This window comes from Elgaria multicarinata, chromosome 4 (genome assembly GCF_023053635.1).
Source record: "Elgaria multicarinata webbii isolate HBS135686 ecotype San Diego chromosome 4, rElgMul1.1.pri, whole genome shotgun sequence".
Lineage (NCBI taxonomy): Eukaryota > Metazoa > Chordata > Lepidosauria > Squamata > Anguidae > Elgaria > Elgaria multicarinata.
In genome coordinates, this window is record NC_086174.1 from 76,683,151 (window position 1) to 76,704,058 (window position 20,908).

Sequence of the window (20,908 nt, forward strand, 5' to 3'; positions counted from 1 at the left end):
CTAGACACATCCCTTCTGTTCTCCATCATGAAAGTAAGGGGTTTGAAGTGGGCAATCAACATGGATGGATGCAAAATCTACATGTTTCTTATGTATACTGGATACTTGTGCAATTTGTCATCCATGTCATAACCTGTGCGGTTGAGTGCAGACATCTGCTCCTTCATCAGCTTGATCAGTGTATGAACTGAGACTAATTAGTGCAGTGACAAGTGTCAGGAAGTTGAGACCCAGTTAGATTTTAAATGATGACATTATATTCCATATTCCTTGAATATTTTGTTTTGGGTTAGTCTTAATCCTAATGCTTAATCCTAAGGGAAAATAGCTTTTCAACATTTAAATTAACTATAAGCTGAAAGGAGAATAATGCCTAGGGTTTCGTTAAGGATGTCCATCAGTTTTTGCTGGCGCATGTGCTGAATGGGTCGCCTTTGGACCATTTCTGGTTCTTCCCAAGGTGAAGTGGACTTCCCTCTGAAGTAACTAGAAATGAAGCTGGATACCACATGAAGCTTTGTGTGCAATTTGGGCTTCAGAAATGCAGACAGTCTGTCTTCAAAAATAGTGTCTTTTGGTTTCATTTCTCTGTCAAATCTGATGAAGGGGAGAGAAAGAGGGATGGCGTGCAGTTCAACGATTGACAGGGCATCTTCTAATCATAAGTTAGATTTAACCAGGGGTTTTCCAATCATTGCACTTTGGGAGAAGATTCTGTTTGTCTATAATCACAAAAACCTTTCCATCCCCCTCTTCAATTATCATTCAATCCTTTTCTTATTTCTTTGATAAACTTATTATTTATGCTGCTTTATTTTCTCAGTCTATGTTGTTGTTTATGCACCTTCATGTAGATTTTAGGCAGTGAATCCATCCACCATTGTTTCACTATTAAAAAAAAGAATAAAAGCCTCAAACTGGTTTTCAAGCATAACTTTCGAGCTCCTGAATGTATCCTTCTCAAAGTTTGCAGGTTACAAGATGTGCTATTTTCATACAGATTGCAAAGTATGGGGGAAGGGAAGGGGAAGCGAATCATTTCCCCTCCAAGTGGAGGTGTCCCCTTCCACATAAACCACTGCACCTCTCCTTCTGAAACTTTGCAGGATTCTTATCTAGGACTATTTATATGCTGCCTGTCATTTTCAGAACAATGGTCCATAAGAAACACAGTGGGGATAAGAGCATCTTTTTTTGGATATGCTCAAAATGTAAAGGCTGCTCTTACACACAGATCCTTGCACCAATTCATCTGAAACTTTGCAGACATAATCCCCTCCTAGTGGGCTACTATGCCTGCAAATTTCATCCAATTCTGATGAAAAAAAATGGTATTGCCCTTTTTTTAAAATAATAATAATCCCATTATAGTCAATCACCAGATGCTCCCATGAAGCCTCATCTCACATACCTGTTTCCCTGGAATTATCCCCTACAGCGCTAAGCTGTCACCATTGTTGTTGTTGTTGCTACAAGGTGACTAGATCCTTTGCATACCAGGAAATGGGTTTAAGGGGGGAAATGTAAAAAAAATCATTAAAAAATCAACGGATGACCCAATCCGATTCAAATTTGGTATGCTTAAAGCTCTCCTTAATATCTATTACTGTGCCAATTTTAATGTCTTTGTCTTTAAAGCTTACGCAGATGTAAGCATTTGTTTAATTTTTCTTCAAATCCTGCTCCTGCACCCCAGTGGCCAATTGGAAAACAACAAATGATACGCTTGAAAACTAGTAGCAAAATATTGCACTTCTTTTGGTTAAGAAGCGCAATTAAAGCAGGATGCATGGGAGTACTTCACAATAAAAGCAGATTATAAGCTGGAAATCTTCAGAGTCCTTTGCATGCAATTCACAGTGATTGTACATTATAGCTATGATGTGATAAAGCTTGTTTCCTGATCTCAGCTCAGATTCAGTACCAAAATCAAAGCAGATGACCTCAGAATTGGTCCAAGCTGAATCAGGCCATTTCCCAAAGTGCTAGATTGGGGGCTGAATAGAATCTTGTGGTCAGTCCCCACATCTAGTTTTTATTTGTTTTAACTCAGTGGATCTCAGGCTTTCATTATGGTGAGGGGTTATATCTAAATGTGTCACTTCACTGATGGAAAACACTTTGATCAAGCAGAGGCTTCCATGAAAGTCAGGGAGAGGGAGGAGAGTTTTGCTGATTCCCCCTTCCCTCTCAACCCACTGTGCCCCCTATATCTACTCCAGAGGGTTGGTGAGCAGTGAGGTGGTCACTGAATAATTTATGGTAGTTAAAATAAAAAGGGATTGCAAATAGTTCCAAAAAGATCTCTCAAAACCGGGAGAGTGGGCATCAACATGGCAAATGCAGTTCAAGAGAAGCAAGTGTAAAGCAATACACATTGGGGCAATAAATATATTTTTTTTAAAAAAGAACTTCACATTTACACTGATGGGAACTGAGCTAGTGGTGACTTACCAAGAAAGAGATCGTGGGATTGTGGTGGACAGCTTAATGAAAATGTCAATCCAGTGTGCAGCTACGATGAAAAAGGCAAAATCCATGTTAGGCATAATTAGGAAAGCAATAAAAAATAAAACTGCCCAGGTCATACTGCCCTTATACAAATCTATGGTGTGTCCACACTTGGAATACTGTGTACAGCTCTATTTGGCACACCTAAAAAAGGATATTGTAGAGTTAGGAAAAAACACAGAAAAGAGCAACTAAAATGGTCAAGAGTTGGAGCAAAAGTTACAGTATCTGGGAGTTACAATGTTTAGATTACAATGTTACAATGTTTAGTTTAGAAAATAAAGGTGAATAAGGTGTACAAAATATGCATGGTCTGAAGAAAATGGATAAGGAGACATTTCTCCCTTTCTCATCATATTAGAATCCAGGGTCATCCCGTGAAGCTGATCCTTGCTCCCAAGGATGAGAACAGAAAAAAAGAAATACTCCTTCACACAGCACATAGTTAAACAATGGAATCCACTATCACAATATGTAGTGATGACCACCATTTTGGATGGCTTTAAAAGGGGATTAGACAAATTCATGGAGGAGAAGGCAATCAACGGCTGCTAGTCCTCATGGCTATATGCTACCTCCAGTATCAGAGGCGGTATGCCTATGTACACCAGTTGCTAGAAAATACAAGTGGAGTGGGGGTTGCCATTGCACTCATGTACAATTGTGGGTTTCCCATAGACAACTGGTTGGCCACTGCATGAACAGAATGCTGGACAAGGTGGACCTTGGTCTGATCCAGCATGGCTCTTCTTACATTCTTATAGGGTGACCATTTGGAACAGCATGAGAGGTAGTGGTGGTCTGAAGGAATAAGGTGGAATTTGCAAAAATCACCTCTCCCTGCTCTTACTACTCATGGAAGCCTGTGCTGTATCAAAGAGCCTTCCATCTGCAGACAGACGCAATTGGATACAACCCTAAGTATTTTTGGCATATCTGTTTGTGAGTATAAAAGCTGCATTTTTAATCACTTTGGTTCTATCCACAAACCCTCAAAAGGAGAAAACTCCCAGCAGTTGGAAATTGACCATACAAAACGGAGTAATTTGGTGTGAATATTTTTCATGAACAAACTGAATTTGCCCATTCAAAACTACCAGGAATCTCCTGGAAACAAAATTGATCCTAACCATTCCAAATGCTCACTTATATTGTCTTGTTCATATTTGCAGGAAGTAGGGCATCATCATAGCCTTCAGGGATAAGGATGGTTAAAACTTAGATATAAATACTTAAATATGATATACTAAGTGTTCCAATTGGACCCTACAGTGAACCAAATATTCACACTAGTTATATGAACTCCCTTTGCATTGGCAGATTTTGTCTGGAGCAGAATGTAGGTGCTAAGAATGTCTCCTTCACACAGTATAATTGCTGTTAATTTCATTCCTAGACAAAAAAAAGTTAAGAATAAATCTAAACTGCAAGATCCCAGTAGTGCTGTAGCTGATCTAGGCCACAGCTAGACCTAAGTCCTGGCTGAGCACTGGATCCCTTGTGTGTCACCTAGATGAACAGGTTTGACCCCTGGACAATCCAGGGATAAACCTTAGGTCTAGCTATGGCCCTAGTCACATTTGACTAAAAAATCCTGTTTTCTATTAATCAGCATGAACATTTAACATGAGTTCTGCCTTGACCAATAATTGTTAGTTGGGCCAAGCACCCTGCTCTTTTTGAGCTTCTCTAAATGAGTGATTTATAGCATGCTTGTGATTAGGCACTCTTGGAAGTTTGCAGGTCCATCACACAATGTCATCAACAGCCAGGATGTCTCCTGTGCTATCCCCTGGAAATCACACATTTTTTAAAAAAAAATACACAGTATTTTTTTAAAAAACAAACGAACAGTGGCATTATCTAGATATCATGGGATCTCTCCAACACTAGATTGCTCTTTCTCAGTAAAACACAATGGGGCCTTTCCAAGAAGGGAACAAATCATGTGGTTGTGTATGAAGAAGCGTGTCATAGTGGTGGGAATACTGCGAGGATCACAGAATACTGCGAGAAATTGCTCTGAAAAAACAAAACCGAAACTGGAGGATCACAAAGTTGTCTAAAGAATCCATAAACAACCCGTAAATCACGACTGCCATTAAATGCCTTGTGGAGAAAAGCTCAATGCCAATCATAACACAAATGAATCCAGATGAGGCTTGTATTGTGCAATCATCCTGCCTCCTTCACACAATTTTACAGGAGGTCCAGACATCGTCTTCCATTTGCAGCCATTGCATATTTTCTCACCACTTCTGCCATCTTTAGGAACCTTTGCCTGGAAGCACCCTTATATAATTAACAAACAACAAGAAAACACTGACAAGCTCTGAATGCCTGTCGTTGGTTGAACTGGAGGGGGGAGGGAGAGAAGCAATGCAGGGTGCTGTTGCCTTCATGCCTTAATGGTGGACAACATGGAAAAATTTGGCTGTTCACGGATGGAAACAGGATACTGAGCTAGATGTTCCATTGGCCTGATCTACCAGGGTCCAGGGCTCTCCTTACATTCTTATTATATTTACAGTTTTATTGTTGTGTTTATTTTGTTGTTACAATACATGTCCAAATATCTAAATGTCCATATATAAATACCACATTGAATCCTGCTAATAACATAAGATAGCTACTTAGCTTTAGTAGATATGTTGTCTCTGTTTATATGCTTTTTATGCAAATAGTTTTTGTACTTTGTATAATATATTTTAATGGGTTTTTTTTTGTGTGTGTGTGCCCCACCCACAAAATTCAGCTATGGGGTGGTATAGAAACCTAATAAATGAAATGAAATGAATGAGAAAAATCAGAGACAGGCACCATCTCACATATCTTATGATCTGTGGTAAGAGATGCTCATGTAACGTTGCCTGAAATTCTTTCCATATATTCTGGTAACTTTGCATACCAAGCATAAAACCAGTGTGGCCCCCAATGCCATTTTGCTCCTACATAGATCTTTCTTGGAGCCATCTTCTTACATTTTTTTTACACCAGGACATTTCTAAATGGTCAGATAAGGATTCCCTCCCCCACACCTTTTATTGAATCTAATTCTTATAAAAATGAATATTCAATACAAGCTGGGGGTGGCAGTCAAGAGATCCATTTGTCTTAAATTTGGAGTGCTCTTAATGGTTTGGCAGATTTCTCCAGGCAGCCTCCATTCAACAATCTGACAAGTAAAACATTCATTGTTTAAATCCAACTTTTTCAAGATCTAGGGACCTTAAAATGATTTCCCCCATTAAAAGCTCAATATCCATAATTACAGTTTTCCAAGAACTCTACTCATTCGGCATTCTATTAGATGCCATTATCACTACTGGTGCATTAATGTCAAATAATAACATATATTCATGCAGCACATGTTAGCACTGCTCATAACTTGTTTAATTTTTAGTTATCGATTTTTTCCACAAGAAAACTTGCTTTTAGAATGCAAAGCTCCAGAACAGAGGCACATGTTCCTCATATAAATTATTTGATGAGGGCATTGCTATGCAAACGCTGTAACATGTCGCTTCATCTTAATTCTCCTTTGCTAGGTTTCTTCACCCTTCACCTTATTCGAGAAGATTCAAGTAATGTAATAGGATCATCACAGAATTGGAGAACTGGGAGGGCCCCAAAAGTCCTCAGACTTGCAATGGTACATTTATACAAGACGCTCTGTATGCAAATCTTTTTAACCCATTTGTATGTCCCATCCTGATTATTTTGTACTCCATGTAACAGTAGAAACATAATCAGGGAACAGCCAGAGAAAACAAGTAAGTCTTCAGGGCCTTCCTAAAAGCTTATGGTGATGGGGTTAATGAACCCCTGATGGGAATCCATCTAGAGGCATGAGAAGGCCCACTGTTGGTGTCATTAAAGCATGGCCAGTCTGATACAGAAGAAGATGGTCCTTCAAGTCATTTGGTTCTAAACTATCTAAGGGTGGAAAGACCAAAATACTGTGCCAGCTATACTGGTAACCAGTGCAGCTGGCACAATATAGGAGTTATATGATCTGATTGCCTTGTTCCCACCAATACTTGGGTGGCCACATTCTGCACCAGCTAAAGTTTCTGGACTGTCTTCAAAGCCAGCCCTTTGTGCAGCAGATGACAGTAGCCCAGTGTGGACATCAGTAGTGCATGAATAACAGAGCTTATCTGTGCTTTCCAGATAGGACTGCAACAGGCTGGGCTACTAGCTTTTTAGAAGTAGTTTGGAATCTATGGTGAGTATCCAATGGGGTAACTCATCACATCAATTTACGGGTATTGCACTAGAGGTTGCTTACACTAGCTCTATGTCAATTGCAAAAGTGCAGCAGACTCCATTGGACACTGCCATACTTCATAGCTTCCCTCCATTGCTTTGTAGCCGTTTTCCCCCAGTGCACTCCAGGGTTAAATAATTTCCAGTAATCTGAATCTCACTTATATGATCTTATGCCACACAGTATGCAATCTTTCACACACCTCCTTAAATTAATTGATTTGTGCAAACAGTTTTGAATGAGTCGGATATGGATGTATGTGGGGTTTTTTCCACTCTTAAGTTCTAGTGAACAACTTGCAGCTTTAATAAGTGGTATTTCTTCTGGGTACATAGTATGCTTCGAACATATTAATAAAACTAGATTGTCTCTGTACCTGCATTGTCAACAAAAATGGAAATTAAGAAATACTTTCTATTTCTTCTGTTTTTTGCTCCCCCCTTTTTTGCTAACTGAAGACTCTCATCCTTCTTATGTACTTTACTTGCAATGCAAAAATAAAGAGTTTTGTGGCATCATAAAAACTAACAGATTTAGTATGGCAGAAGCTGGGGTTCCCCAATCTTTGGGGGCCAGTGGGCACGTTTGGAATGCTGCGTGTGTGTCAAAACAGCTATCATAGGGGAAACTTTCCCATTCACAAAACGGCTGCCACAGTGGGCATGACCATTCACAAAACACTCAATTCCCAGAAAGCAAATTAGTGAAGTTAAAGAAAAGTAACTTGTAGAAGAACCTAAGTACAAGGCAGAGATAGGGTCTGAGCTGCAAATGCCAAATCACAATATTTGCACAATGTGAAGCACAACAAAATACCCATTTCACAGAAGGCAAACTGGAGATGCTCAGAATAGCGCATACAGGGACACGTACGAAAAACAAAAAAACCCACAGCTAACATAGAATCATACATACCCCCCCCTCCCGCAAACAGGCAAAATGCACACCACACACAAAGCATACCCTCTCACTGTCTGTTACACCTCTAGCTTCCTAGGATGCTTATTGCCACCCCCTATAGACCCACATTCAGCTTATCATTTCCTTTTTTTGTAAGAATGTCTCTGGAGTCCACATGGGCAACATGTCATTTTCCAAATTACTATTTTTTTAAAAAACAACAACCCCTACATTAAGAAAGAAAATGCTGGGGAGGAGCAGGGAGTCTGATGGATGCCAAGAAAGGTGCCCATGGGTGGAATGGTGCCCATGGACACTGAGGCCTTAGCTAAATGGGGCTTTAACCCAGGCGAACCCCGGGATCGTCCCTGTGCGTCCACATGATGCACAGGGGATCCTGGTATCAGGGAGGGATCATCCCTCCCTTGCCCGGGATAAAGCCCTCTCCTTTGGCCCTGGTTTTTCCCAGGCTGAGCCCGAGACTGCAGAACATGTGGCCAGGTGCTGTGGGTTGACCTGGCTCCGTGCAATTCCTCGTGAGGAGCCAGGAGCTGCGCCCATCAGGGGTAGGGGGGGAGCAGGGAAAATAATTCCTAGCATTGAGCAGGGGGTTGGACTCGATGGCCTTGTAGGCCCCTTCCAACTCTGCTATTCTATGATTCTATGAATTAAAATTTTAAAAAGGAATTACCTTTAGTGCACGAGCATTCGTATGCTGCTGGTCCTTTAAAAAATTTTTTTAAATGGAAGATGTTGACGCCTCTCCTGCTGAGGTCGTCGTGTGTCACGTGTAGACAGAGGAGGGATCTTGCGTTAAACACAACGTAAGATCTTCCCTCCTCCGTCCCGGGATAGCAAGTAGGTCTAGCTAAGGCCTGAGTTGGAAATCTCAGATATAAGCACAGGAGTCCACTTCATCAGATGCATGAAGCATTGACATAGTTGTGTGTGTGTGTGTGTGTGTGTGTGTGTGTCTTGTAAGCACTGAGGTCACAGGGAAATGCAATGCAAAAAGTACAGACAGTGACAATTATGTTAAAGCTTAACAGTGACTATTTACAAAGCAGTGTTGATGATAATACAAATATCCTGGGATTGGTAAGATAATTGACACTTGCAATGCAGTGCAACTCAGATATTTATTTACACTTTTTCCATTTCTCATCAGCATTTCCTTTAAACATCCAAGTTTTCTGGAGGATTTAGTTGGTAAATTTTTGCTTCATTGTTTTTCGAACAACATATAACATATACTGCTTCAAACAGTATTATATGATGATGTGTTTGTGTGTGTGTGTGTGTGTGTGTGTGTGTGAAGTGCAGAACAAACTTTACTTAACCCTGTGCAATTCTGAGTATGGCCTTGTTCAGAAGACACCTTAAACAACGGTGGTTAAGACTTTTTTGTTAACAAAAAAGCCTTAACCACCATGGCTTAAGGTGTCTTCTGAAAAGGGCCACCAACAGATCTCAAAATGGCTGCTGTCCTAGGTTAATAGTTGTCTGAGGGTGTTTTCCAGGACAGCTATTTTCCACTCATCCATTCACAGAAAATTTGGATACAGGCACCCAAGACCAATCTCAGACGAGACTGCATTTCCTAGGTCCAGGAAAGGCTTTTGTATGAACAAAACAGTCTGCAGTTCTTCTGAACTACCAGTCCAAGGTTGTGGCAGTGTGGCTAAACTCTAATTTGAGGTGGTGGCTTTAAATTACAACTCTACCATACAGAAGTAAACTCTCAACTTTTGGCAGGATGTGTGAAAATCGAAAGTAGCTGCAAGTTACTCAGAAATAAAAAGAACATCCATTTCAAATATAATAATGTATATCTCCTGCTAGTTTCAAATAGGAATCACAAAATAGGCTGTAATAGTTGGATCAGTACAAACTAAATGGATCAGTACAACCAGAGATATGTCGGTATACCATCGGAATATGGGACCCCCAGGTTGGAAGATGGTCAAAATGCTACTGGGGAGGAACAGAGGATAAGTTCAAGTAGCCCCAGATGTGATGACGCAGCTAGCTCAAAGCCAAAAGGACGACTAGCAGCCGACGGTGCTGGTGGTGAACGACGAATCCGATGTTCTAAAGATCAACACACCATAGGAACCTGGAATGTAAGATCTATGAGCCAGGGCAAATTGGATGTGGTTATTGGTGAGATGTCAAGATTAAATATAGATATATTGGGTGTCAGTGAACTGAAATGGACTGGAATGGGCCACTTCACATCAGATCACCACCAGATCTACTACTGTGGACAAGAGAATCACAGAAGAAATGGAGTAGCCTTCATAATTAATAATAAAATGGCTAAAGCAGTGCTTGGATACAATCCAAAAAATGATAGAATGATCTCAATTCAAATTCAGGGTAAGCCATTTAACATCACAGTGATCCAAATATATGCCCCAACCACAGATGCTGAAGAAGTAGAAGTAGATCAGTTCTATGAGGATCTGCAGCACCTACTGGATAATACACCAAAAAGAGATGTTATTTTCGTTACAGGAGACTGGAACGCTAAGGTGGGTAGTCAAATGACATCTGGAATTACAGGTAAGCATGGTCTAGGAGAACAAAATGAAGCGGGACATAGGCTGATAGAATTCTGCCAGGACAACTCACTGTGCATAACAAACACTCTCTTCCAACAACCGAAAAGACGGCTTTATACATGGACTTCACCAGATGGCCGACACCGAAATCAGATTGACTACATCCTTTGCAGCCAAAGGTGGTGGACATCTATACAGATGGTAAAAAAAAAGACCTGGAGCTGACTGTAGTTCAGATCCCGAACTTCTTATTGCACAATTTAGAATCAAACTAAAGAGAATAGGGAAGACCCACAGATCAGTTAGATATGAGCTCACTAATATTCCTAATGAATATGCAGTGGAAGTGAAGAATAGATTTAAGGGACTAGAGTTAGTAGATAGGGTCCTGGAAGAACTATGGACAGAAGTTCGCAACATTGTCCAAGAGGTGGCAACAAAAAACATCCCAAAGAAAAAGAAAACCAAGAAGGCAAGATGGCTGTCTGCTGAGACACTGGAAGTAGCCCAAGAAAGAAGGAAAGCAAAAGGCAACAGTGATAGGGGGAGATATGCCCAATTAAATGCAAAATTCCAGAGGTTAGCCAGAAGAGATAAGGAATTATTTTTAAACAAGCAATGCGCAGAAGTGGAAGAAGACAATAGAATAGGAAGGACAAGAGACCTCTTCCAGAAAATTAGAAACATCGGAGGTAAATTCCAGGCAAAAATGGGTATGATCAAAAACAAAGATGGCAAGGACCTAACAGAAACAGAAGAGATCAAGAAAAGGTGGCAAGAATATACGGAAGATCTGTATAGGAAGGATAATAATATCGGGGATAGCTCAGACGGTGTGGTCAGTGAGTTAGAGCCAGACATCCTGAAGAGTGAGGTTGAATGGGCCTTAAGAAGCATTGCTAATAACAAGGCAGCAGGAGATGACGGTATCCCAGCTGAACTGTTTAAAATCTTGCAAGATGATACTGTCAAGGTGATGCATGCCATATGCCAGCAAATTTGGAAAACACAAGAATGGCCATCAGACTGGAAAAAAATCAACTTATATCCCCATACCAAAAAAGGGAAACACTAAAGAATGTTCCAACTATCGTACTGTGGCACTTATTTCACATGCCAGCAAGGTAATGCTCAAGATCCTGCAAGGTAGACTCCAGCAATTCATGGAGTGAGAATTGCCAGATGTACAAGCTGGGTTTAGAAAAGGCAGAGGAACTAGAGACCAAATTGCCAATATCCGCTGGATAATGGAGAAAGCCAGGGAGTTCCAGAAAAACATCTTTTTCTGTTTTATTGACTATTCTAAAGCCTTTGACTGTGTGGATCATAACAAACTGTGGCAAGTTCTTGGTGGTATGGGAATACCAAGTCATCTTGTCTGCCTCCTGAGGAATCTGTATAACGAACAAGCAGCAACTGTAAGAACAGACCACGGAACAACGGACTGGTTTAAGGTTGGGAAAGGAGTACGGCAGGGATGTATACTCTCACCTTACCTATTCAACTTGTATGCAGAACACATCATGCGACGTGCTGGGCTTGACGAATCCAAGGCTGGAGTTAAAATCGCAGGAAGAAACATTAACAATCTCAGATATGCAGATGACACCACTTTGATGGCTGAAAGCGAGGAGGAGCTGAGGAGCCTTATGACAAAGGTGAAAGAAGAAAGTGCAAAAGCTGGGTTGCAGTTAAACCTCAAAAAAAAAAAAAAAACCAAGATTATGGCAACCAGCTTGATTGATAACTGGCAAATAGAGGGAGAAAACGTGGAGGCAGTGACAACTTTGTATTTCTGGGCGCAAAGATTACTGCAGACGCTGACTGCAGCCAGGAAATCAGAAGACGTTTACTTCTTGGGAGAAGAGCAATGGCAAATCTTGATAAAATAGTTAAGAGCAGAGACACCACACTGACAACAAAGGTCCGCATAGTTAAAGCAATGGTATTCCCCGTAGTAACCTATGGCTGCGAGAGCTGGACCATAAGGAAAGCTGAGCGAAGGAAGATAGATGCTTTTGAACTGTGGTGTTGGAGGAAAATTCTGAGAGTGCCTTGGACTGCAAGAAGATCAAACCAGTCCATACTCCAGGAAATAAAGCCAGACTGCTCACTTGAGGGAATGGTATTAAAGGCAAAACTGAAGTACTTTGGCCACATAATGAGAAGACAGGATACCCTGGAGAAGAGGCTGATGCTAGGGAAAGTGGAAGGCAAAAGGAAGAGGGGCCGACCAAGGGCAAGATGGATGGAGGATGTTCTGGAGGTGACAGACTTGACCTTGGGGGAGCTAGGGGTGGTGACAGCCGACAGAAAGCTCTGGCGTGGGCTGGTCCATGAAGTCACGAAGAGTCGGAAGCGACTGAACAAATAAACAACAAAGTTGGATCAAAAGCACATACCATACTGTAAACAAACCCCTAATCCAGTGTTTTGTGGTGCCACAGTGGCATAGAAAACATAGACTTGAGATTTTTACATGGAGTCATCTTAGCAAATTCACCACCAAATTGCAGCAATGTCTATTCTATTAAATTTATTATTACATTTATAGCTCACCTTTCTTCCTCCTAAGGAACCTAGGGTGGCTTACATGGTCCTCGCCCTCTTGTTCATTTTATCCCCACAGCAACCCTTTGAGGTAGGTTAATGTCTCTGGACTGTACCATGCCACAAATCCATGGTTTCATGTCAGATCTGCACTAGGGAACACCTAATCCAGTATTTATATAGAGGGAAAAGATGTGAATTGTGCTTTGACAATGGATGGGGGATGGGACACCATGTAAAAACCACTAGGGCCTGTGCCTTTGATCTAGGTTTATTTTTTTTAATTTTTTACACCAAAGTGGTGACAACTGGGGACAATGGAGGCTGGTGGCTCTGAAGTCAGTGAGGTGGTGAATCCGCTCTGGGTTTCAGTCAGAACTCTAAAGATGCTTTGCACCCTGGATAACTCCTTTGGAGTTCTGGCTGAAACCCAGAGCGGATTCACCACCCCACTGACACCAGAGCCACCAGCCTCCACAGACTAGGTGTGCTTCCCGATGAGGCTTTAATGGTGCTTTTGCCGCGCCTCATTCATAAAATAAAAGCCAAATTGAAGACAATGTCATCTGGACACCCTGACGTCTGTAGAATTCTGTGAATGAGGCAGATTGGTGTCACTACAAAAATCTGGAAGCACCTCAAAACTCAAGGTTCCAACACCCCATTGTGTTGGATCTTTTGAGTTTTATGGCACACTCTGAGAATACAGACATGAGCTGTCAAAACAGAACGATCTTTTGCAGGTGTTCTAACCCCGGTGTGGTCAGAAGTTACATACTAATCAAGCGAACTCAGGAGGACCCGTTTACGTTCCACACGAGCAGACTGTTCCATATCCCATTTTAGGAACAACGGATGTAAAACGCTGCAGACTTTGATTGGCTCACCGGTCCCCCAGTGGAAGCCGATAACAAACTCGAAAGAATCATCCTGCTTTGACTGACGGCGGTAACAGTCCCTTGAGATCTGCTGGCAACGACTTCCTACGCGTGCAATCGTAGACGCTTTCCTCAGCCGACGTCACCCGGACAATTTCTGTCGAACAGCGAATCAACTGAAAATGTTTTAAGGGTGGGTTTTTTTTCCGTGTGTGTGTTTGTGTGTGTGTGTGTACGTGTACAACTCCCTCTCCCCGATTGCATTTTTCAAACAGTTATTACCGAATTGATTTGTCACATACGAAGATAGCCAAACGAAAACAGTTCACAATAATCAATCCCAAAGACAACAGAAAAAAAACAACCCTCGCAGAATGCCTTTCCTTCGGGACATACACACCGGATCCCGAAATAGAACTGCTCAAAGGATGTCAGATAACATTTTATTTTTAAAAATCGCGTGGTAAGAGCAGTGTAAAAAACAAACAAACACAGCAAAAACCCCAAACTGCGGAGTACCGCAAACAGGAGAGGGACTTCCTACTTGAGGAGGGGCGGGAGGTGGGGGGAAAACGGACCACAGAATATAGGCAGGTCGTAAAATCCGAGGTTGACACTTAAGGCTGGAAGAAGCCGCAAAATACGAGCTTTAAAAATGCCGCAGGAATGCAGTCAGCGCGGGTTGGGGTTTTTTTTTTTTTTTTTTTTGGCTTTTCCCTCCCTCCCCCTTCCTTCATTTCGTTCTTCTTCCGACAGATAATGTGACCTTGGCCAGGCGAGGGAGGTGGCGAACTGGGAAGGAAAGAAACAAAAGGGGAAGAGGAGGAGGAGGAGGAGAAAAGGGGCAGCGGGAAAGAAGATCCCACCCACATCCTTAAAGGAAATTCTCAAGCTGGGAAGACGCACAACTTTTGCATGGCAAGTTGAGACCGGCTCTCCGGGGAGTTCCCTTTGGAGGGGGAGGGAAGAGGAAGCGAGATCTCCCTTGACCGAAGAGAGAGACTCGCGGCTCTCGCATAGGCGCCGCCCCCTTCCTCTCCCCGCCTCGCACGGTGCACCTCTCATACACGCTCCGTCTGTCAAACGCGCGCGCGCCCGCCCGCCCACACATACACACACACACACACACACACGAGCTCTCCGTGGCTCTCTCGAACTGGATCTTCTGGTTCAGTCTACTTCCCTCCCTCACTCCCTGGGACGCGCTGGGGGATCCGATGACATCACTGGCTGAGCTCTCCCCTCGCTCGCTCGCTCGCTCGCTCTCCCCTTGTAACTTCTGTTCTGGGAAGTGGTGCCAGGAATAACCCAGTCTGTCTGCAGATCAGAGGCTCCTATCATCCAGAAGGGAGGAAAAATACACACACACACTTTCGGCAACTGCGGCTTCTCGGGCCTGTCCTTTAATATATATGTATGTGTGCATAGATTTGTGTGTGTGTGTGTTTTGTTTTGTAATCGAATTAACCAGGAGAAAGAAGGGGGAAAGCGAAAGCGCTAAGCCAGAGGCATGATCGATTTGAACAGAAACACACGAATCAGACGCCCTTTGGCTGTTGGAATCTCTCTATCGGTCGCTTTATAAAGCAATCCTGCAAGGCACTTCACCACAGACCCGGACTTAGTAAGGGAGCCACCAGAAATCACACACAGTCCAAACAACAACAACAACAGCAGCAGCAGCAACGGCGCCAGTTAGAGCAGAGGGCTTTCCTTCTCGGTGACTCCCAGGTGAGCTTCTGCAGCAAAGACAGCTGCCTGCTTTTTCTTTACCCTCCCCCTCCGGGGGGGAACCGACTGACAGTCCTTTGAGGTGGTCTTGATGATGATGATTGGATTTACTATGGCTGTGGAGGGTAAAGAGACTGTTTCAGTAGTTTGGTGGCCCTTTTTTCGGTAAGAGGAAAGCAAGTGCTTGAGGGTCCACGTTTATAGAAGAGGCGTTTGATAACATGCGACAACTTGGTGCATTTCGGGGCAATACTTGCGAGAGGTTGAGGTATGCCGTGTGTGTGTGTGTGTGTGTGAAAAGGGAGTGGCCAGTGTTGATTTGTGTGTGTGTGTGTGTGTTGATACTATTTCCCCCCTTCCCGCTGGACCATTCAAAAGTGTGTTTATATGTTAGAGAAGGGGGGAATGTGTGGAGAAAGGGGGGGGAGTGTGTGTGTGTGTGTCTAAGCGAATCAGCCCGCTTTCACTTGTCCTGGGAACCGTGTTTGTCGCAACCCCCCCTCCCCTCCCCTCCGACAAGGGGATGTTTCCGTATTTTCGGAGGTGCAGCGTACGTTGACTAACGGAAGCCCCCCCCCCCCCAATTGCAGAGAGCTCTGGTGGAAAAAGACGCCACCTCGGGTTCCAGTCAGTGTGTGTCTTTTTTGGCTTTGTGTAGAGAAGTTCCGACCTGGCAACCTTACTTAGGAACCACCTCCCTTTCCCTTCCTCCACCAGGAGAAAATCCTGCCCCGCGTCCCCCGGTATCTTTTCTTGTGTATATGTCGTGTGCGCGCAAAGGGGAACGTCTTCGCTAGTGGCCTATTGCTAGGGAATGTGGGGAATACCCAGCATGTAAGTGTATGCAGATTAGGAGCGGGCTGCCTTGCGTAATCTCCTCCTGTGGGGAAGAAGTATGTGCATGGTTACTAATGAGCAGCTGAGGAGGCGGAGGAAGAGAAGAGAGCGAGAGAGCTGCGAGGAGGGGACGCGACACGGCCGCTGCTGCTCGGCTGAGGCACGGCTCTGCCCATTCCAAGGTAGCTAGCGGGGAGGTGAAGGGGAGGACAGACCAGCGCGCGCGCGCACACACACACAGGCCCGGCCGCCCTGCGGAGGGTCTGCATTGAAGGCCGGCGGGGGGTTGCTGTCGGAAGGAATTTCAGTCACTGCCTCCAAGGGCTCGGGGTGACCTGGCAGCCGCCTTAACTGGCTTCGTTCCTTCTTGCGGCTGGTGGGGCGGAGGTGGCATGTGGGAGCCTCTGGCGGGGGTTGAGGAGGAAACTCGTGGTGGTGGCAGCTGGGCGGGGGGGGGGAATGAATGTGCACGGGGGGCGGAGGAGGAGGAGAGCGGACAGGGTAAGGAGAAGGATATCTCTCTGTGTTGCGCCTTTATGTCTGTTCCCTGAAGTGGGTGGAACGTTGGCCCGTTCCGGGAATGTTCCATGACGTGTAAAAGCCACAGGAAGGGGGTTAACAAGGGGCTCTGCCTGCTGTTGCTGCTGTGAAGGCAGATGTGATGAGCTCCCGCTCTCCCCTCTTCCTCGGCACATTGGTTCCCTTCAGGGGTTTCGAACGAAATCTGTTTCTCTCCTCCCCTCTCGAATCACCCCCAGTCCTCCACGCGCGCTCCGGTTTCATTACAGAGAAATGTATTTCTTATATAATAGGTGTGCATATGGATGTTTGTATATGATTATGTAACACGAACATGCATGCTTGCTCCGCATGATTTCCTGCCCTTAAACATCTACATCGAAATGTGAGGGGTGGGAGACAGAGCGAGGAGAGAGTCATCGTGTTGCTTGATCTCGTCCTTGGGGGATTTGGAGGAGGAAGGAAGGGGAATATAGCCGGTTCTTGCAGTTTCCCTTTAGAAATTTATTACCTCCCTAATGATGGGAAATTGACGTTTGAGGGGGGAAATCCGTGCCTTAGGGTGGCCACAGTGCTCCACCTTTATTCTTCAAGTAAACATGTATGTAATTTTCAGGCCTCTAAAGGTGCTCCTAAACATGATTCTGTACTTGCAATGTTTATGAGGTACAAGAAATATCCTTACTCTTTGCCTGGAAGAGTGATGAACTAGAGAGGAGATGGTAGCTCTCCTGTTTACTATAGCTCTAAGGAAAAATCACAAAACTGTTTAGTATCAATCCAGTAACAGAGGCCTAATTTCAGGATTTCTGTATTTGTGGTAAACAAGGAAGACCTAAATAACTTATCTCCCCCCCCCCGTTCCCATATGACAGGAATCTTGTTGCTTCTTCTTTGAAATTGCATATGTTCCTTTTTTTAAAAAAAAATAAGACTGAGATTTATGTCATCACTGTGTTTTTATTAACCTTTAATGAAATCTAAACAACAACAACAACCAACTGTTCTATAGTCTGTACAGTTTGGGGATGGGGGGAAGGGGACACAATTGGTCCATTTGCTATTTTTCCCCTGAAACCTTTATCTGATAATGAAAGCCTGGCGTATGAATTAAACTGAAAATATCCTGTTGCTATTAGAATTTGGTAATTGCATTTGTAATTATAGATGCCATGTCTGGTGAGAGTAATTGATTGGCATCTTTACAAAATTAATAAACATATGTTGTGGCTTAAATTTTTAATTTGGTTTCAATGGATTTGTAAGTAAGGGCACAACCTGATGCCTATTTAGATAGAAAAAATGTCATCTAACTCCCAGCATTCCCCAAGCTGGGGAATGCTGGGAGCTGTGGGACCTTTTCTGTCTATTGCACCCCAAATGTGTTTAGAAACTCAGCTTTAGCTATATTAAAAGTGCGATCTTATGCATGTTTGGGAAGAAAAAGTCCTACAACTCCCAGCATGCCCCAGCCAGCATGTAGAACTCCCATAGGACTTTCGTTGTAGGGCTTTTTCCTGTCTAAAGATGCATAGGATTGTGCCCTAAGTTGCTTGCAAAGGGAAAACACAGTTGCTATCCTTGTTTGTTTCTGTTTTAAGGTAAACAAACTACTGTCTTTGTAAAAATTTGCAAGATTTGGTACATTGTTACCCATATTGTGTTATCTAAATAGGCTACATGCCATAGTAGATACGTATAGGATAGACTGCCCTTTGTCCAAGGTCAAATTGTTAAAGTTCATTCTGTTAAAATACATGGGACTTCAACTTTGGTAAAGTCCTGGTCATAGTATGTATTTGATTTCAGTCTGTAATTTTACACGCGAGGTACTGGATCCCCTCTATTCAGCACAGGTTAGGCCTCATCTTGAGTATTGAGTCCAGTTCTGGGCTACACACTTCAAGAAGGATGTAGACAAGCTGGAGCGTGTTCAGAGGAGGGCAATGAGGGTGATCAGGGGTCTGGAAACAAAGCCCTATGAGGAAAGACTGAAAGAACTGGGCATGTTTAGTCTGGAGAAGAGACAATTGAGGGGAGATATGATAGCACTCTTCAAATACTTGAAAGGTTGCCACACAGATGAGGGCCAGGATCTCTTCTCGATCTTCCCAAAGTGCAGGACACGGAATAATGGGCCCAAGTTACAGGAAGCCAGATTCCATCTGGACATCAGGAAAAACTTCCTGCCTGCTAGAGAAGTACGACAATGGAACCAATAACCTAGGGAATTCATGAGCTCTCCCACCCTAGAGGCATTCAAGAGGCAGCTGGACAACCATCTGTCAGGTATGCTTTAAGGTAGATTCCTGCATTGAGCAGGGGGTTAGACTTGATGGCCTTGTAGGCCCCTTCCAACTCTACTATTCTACTATTCTATGATTTTAATAGTGCTGAAAAAGCAAATTCTTCCTTAAGACCAGTAAAGGCAAAGTGGTTCAGTTGTCAAATGTTTTTTTCCAGTGAAATTTTGGTTGGGTTATTGTATTTTATTAGGCCTTCAGATGTAGTATTGGAAGCATCCCCGTATCGATAGTAAAAGTGATATTAGCTTCTATTTAAAGTTCTTTATCCATCTGCGTAGTATCATATACTCTAACTCTATCATAACCTCCAAACTGTAAATGTTTTTTTCCAGTTCTGTTGTTTTTATTTTTAAATAATAGGTGTCTCTGCATGAAAATTAAGAAACAGGAAGATAGATGTTTGCTCTATGGATTTTGTGATAAGAGTTTCTGTCTGAGAGATGACAATATCTGATGTACAATTTGTGTGTGTGTGTGTTTCCAATGAGATTTTATTTTAATGCTATAAAGGCTTGGTTGGCTTGGTTTCTCAGCCTGAAGCAATGTTGATACTATCCAAAACAAGATCACACATTTTATTTTGACAAATTTGATGAAATAAGTTTAAACGAGCAGGTGGAGACCATATACATTGTAAACAGAATGTTTTTTTTTGCTAGTACAGGAGTTTTAAACTCCATAATAATGAACTTTCCTAAGCAGCATGCAATATTGAGAATCATGTTGTAGTAAAATAATACTTTAAAGCATTCTGAGATCCCCCACTCCCACCTGTTCTGTGAGAAATTGATTGGATATGACATATCCTAGCATTGGTCCTATCATTAGTACAGATGATCCCAGATGCTTGAACCTGACTACTGTATTGGTTCTGCTGTCGCCTTTTGCCCTGTCACTGTCTATATGCCTGTGCAAGAGGTTGTGCAAGGCCACCGTCTTGTGTAGCATCCTCACAGGCTCTCTAATGTATGGGGCACAAGAACTGCAGTGGCCTATGCAAATATGGCCCTGGACATTACTATTGTTTATGGTAAGTGAGGGTGGGAGTAACTAGCTATCTCTTCCTACTTGCTAGAAAAAGAAGCCTCCATATTCATCCATTGCTTTTGTATTACACTGTTCTTCCAAGTACTTCAGATTAGCACTTGAGTTTCATAATACCCCAATGGTGCAGCTAGGGCTGAACAGATATCCAAGGCCCACAGCATTCCCCACTCCAAAAGACCACCTAGAAAGTTGCAGGTGACAGGCAGTGGCAAACAGGCTCTAGAAAGTTGCAAGTGAGAGGCAGTAGAAAACAGGCCCTGCATAAGTAGCTGGGCTGGCATGGGATGCTAGGGCCACCAGAGCTGACACTGGTCTCTGCAGCACCCTTTTGTTGTTCATGTGTGTGTAGTCGGGCTGGGCATATACACAGCTGTAGATGCTCAATTTATTATTCATACTTTTAAAAAGATAGAATCCCTTTCTACAACTAAATGGTGCTCATTCAGACAACACATTCCTCAACAGTGGCGTTTTTAGACCACCATTGAGAAAACACTCCATGCAGAATAGCCACAGTGTGCAGAGAAGAGTTCCTGCACAACTGTTATGTTGCATGTTGTGTGGTGGGCTCTGTGGAGTTTTCTGTTGCATTGAGTTGACTTTTCCCACTAGCTACAGAGTTCCCTGGCAAAAGCAGTGAAAGGAGAGAGTGCTGCTGTAGGAGAATATTTTTTGCAGCAATGGCTGAAGAGATACCATTGGGAGGAGAGGGGCAGGGAAACTGTCAATCAAACATCACAGTGTATTTTACTTAATTCCACAGTAGCCCACAGTCACACAATGGTGGAGTTAGAA

General features: G+C 43.1%; 1 protein-coding gene across 3 annotated transcripts in view; it reads left to right on the forward strand.

Moving 5' to 3' along the window:
- The first annotated feature begins 15,154 nt into the window (after window positions 1-15,154).
- Window positions 15,155-20,908, forward strand: part of HIVEP2 (HIVEP zinc finger 2) — a 153,592-nt gene continuing 147,838 nt past the window's right edge. For 2 of the 3 annotated variants that reach the window (XM_063124595.1, XM_063124596.1), the window contains exon 1: window positions 15,155-15,404. The gene's annotated coding sequence lies outside the window, so the exon portion shown is untranslated. Of the gene's footprint in view, window positions 15,405-16,350; window positions 16,424-20,908 lie in introns of those variants that run through there. The other variant, XM_063124597.1, reaches the window with a different exon arrangement.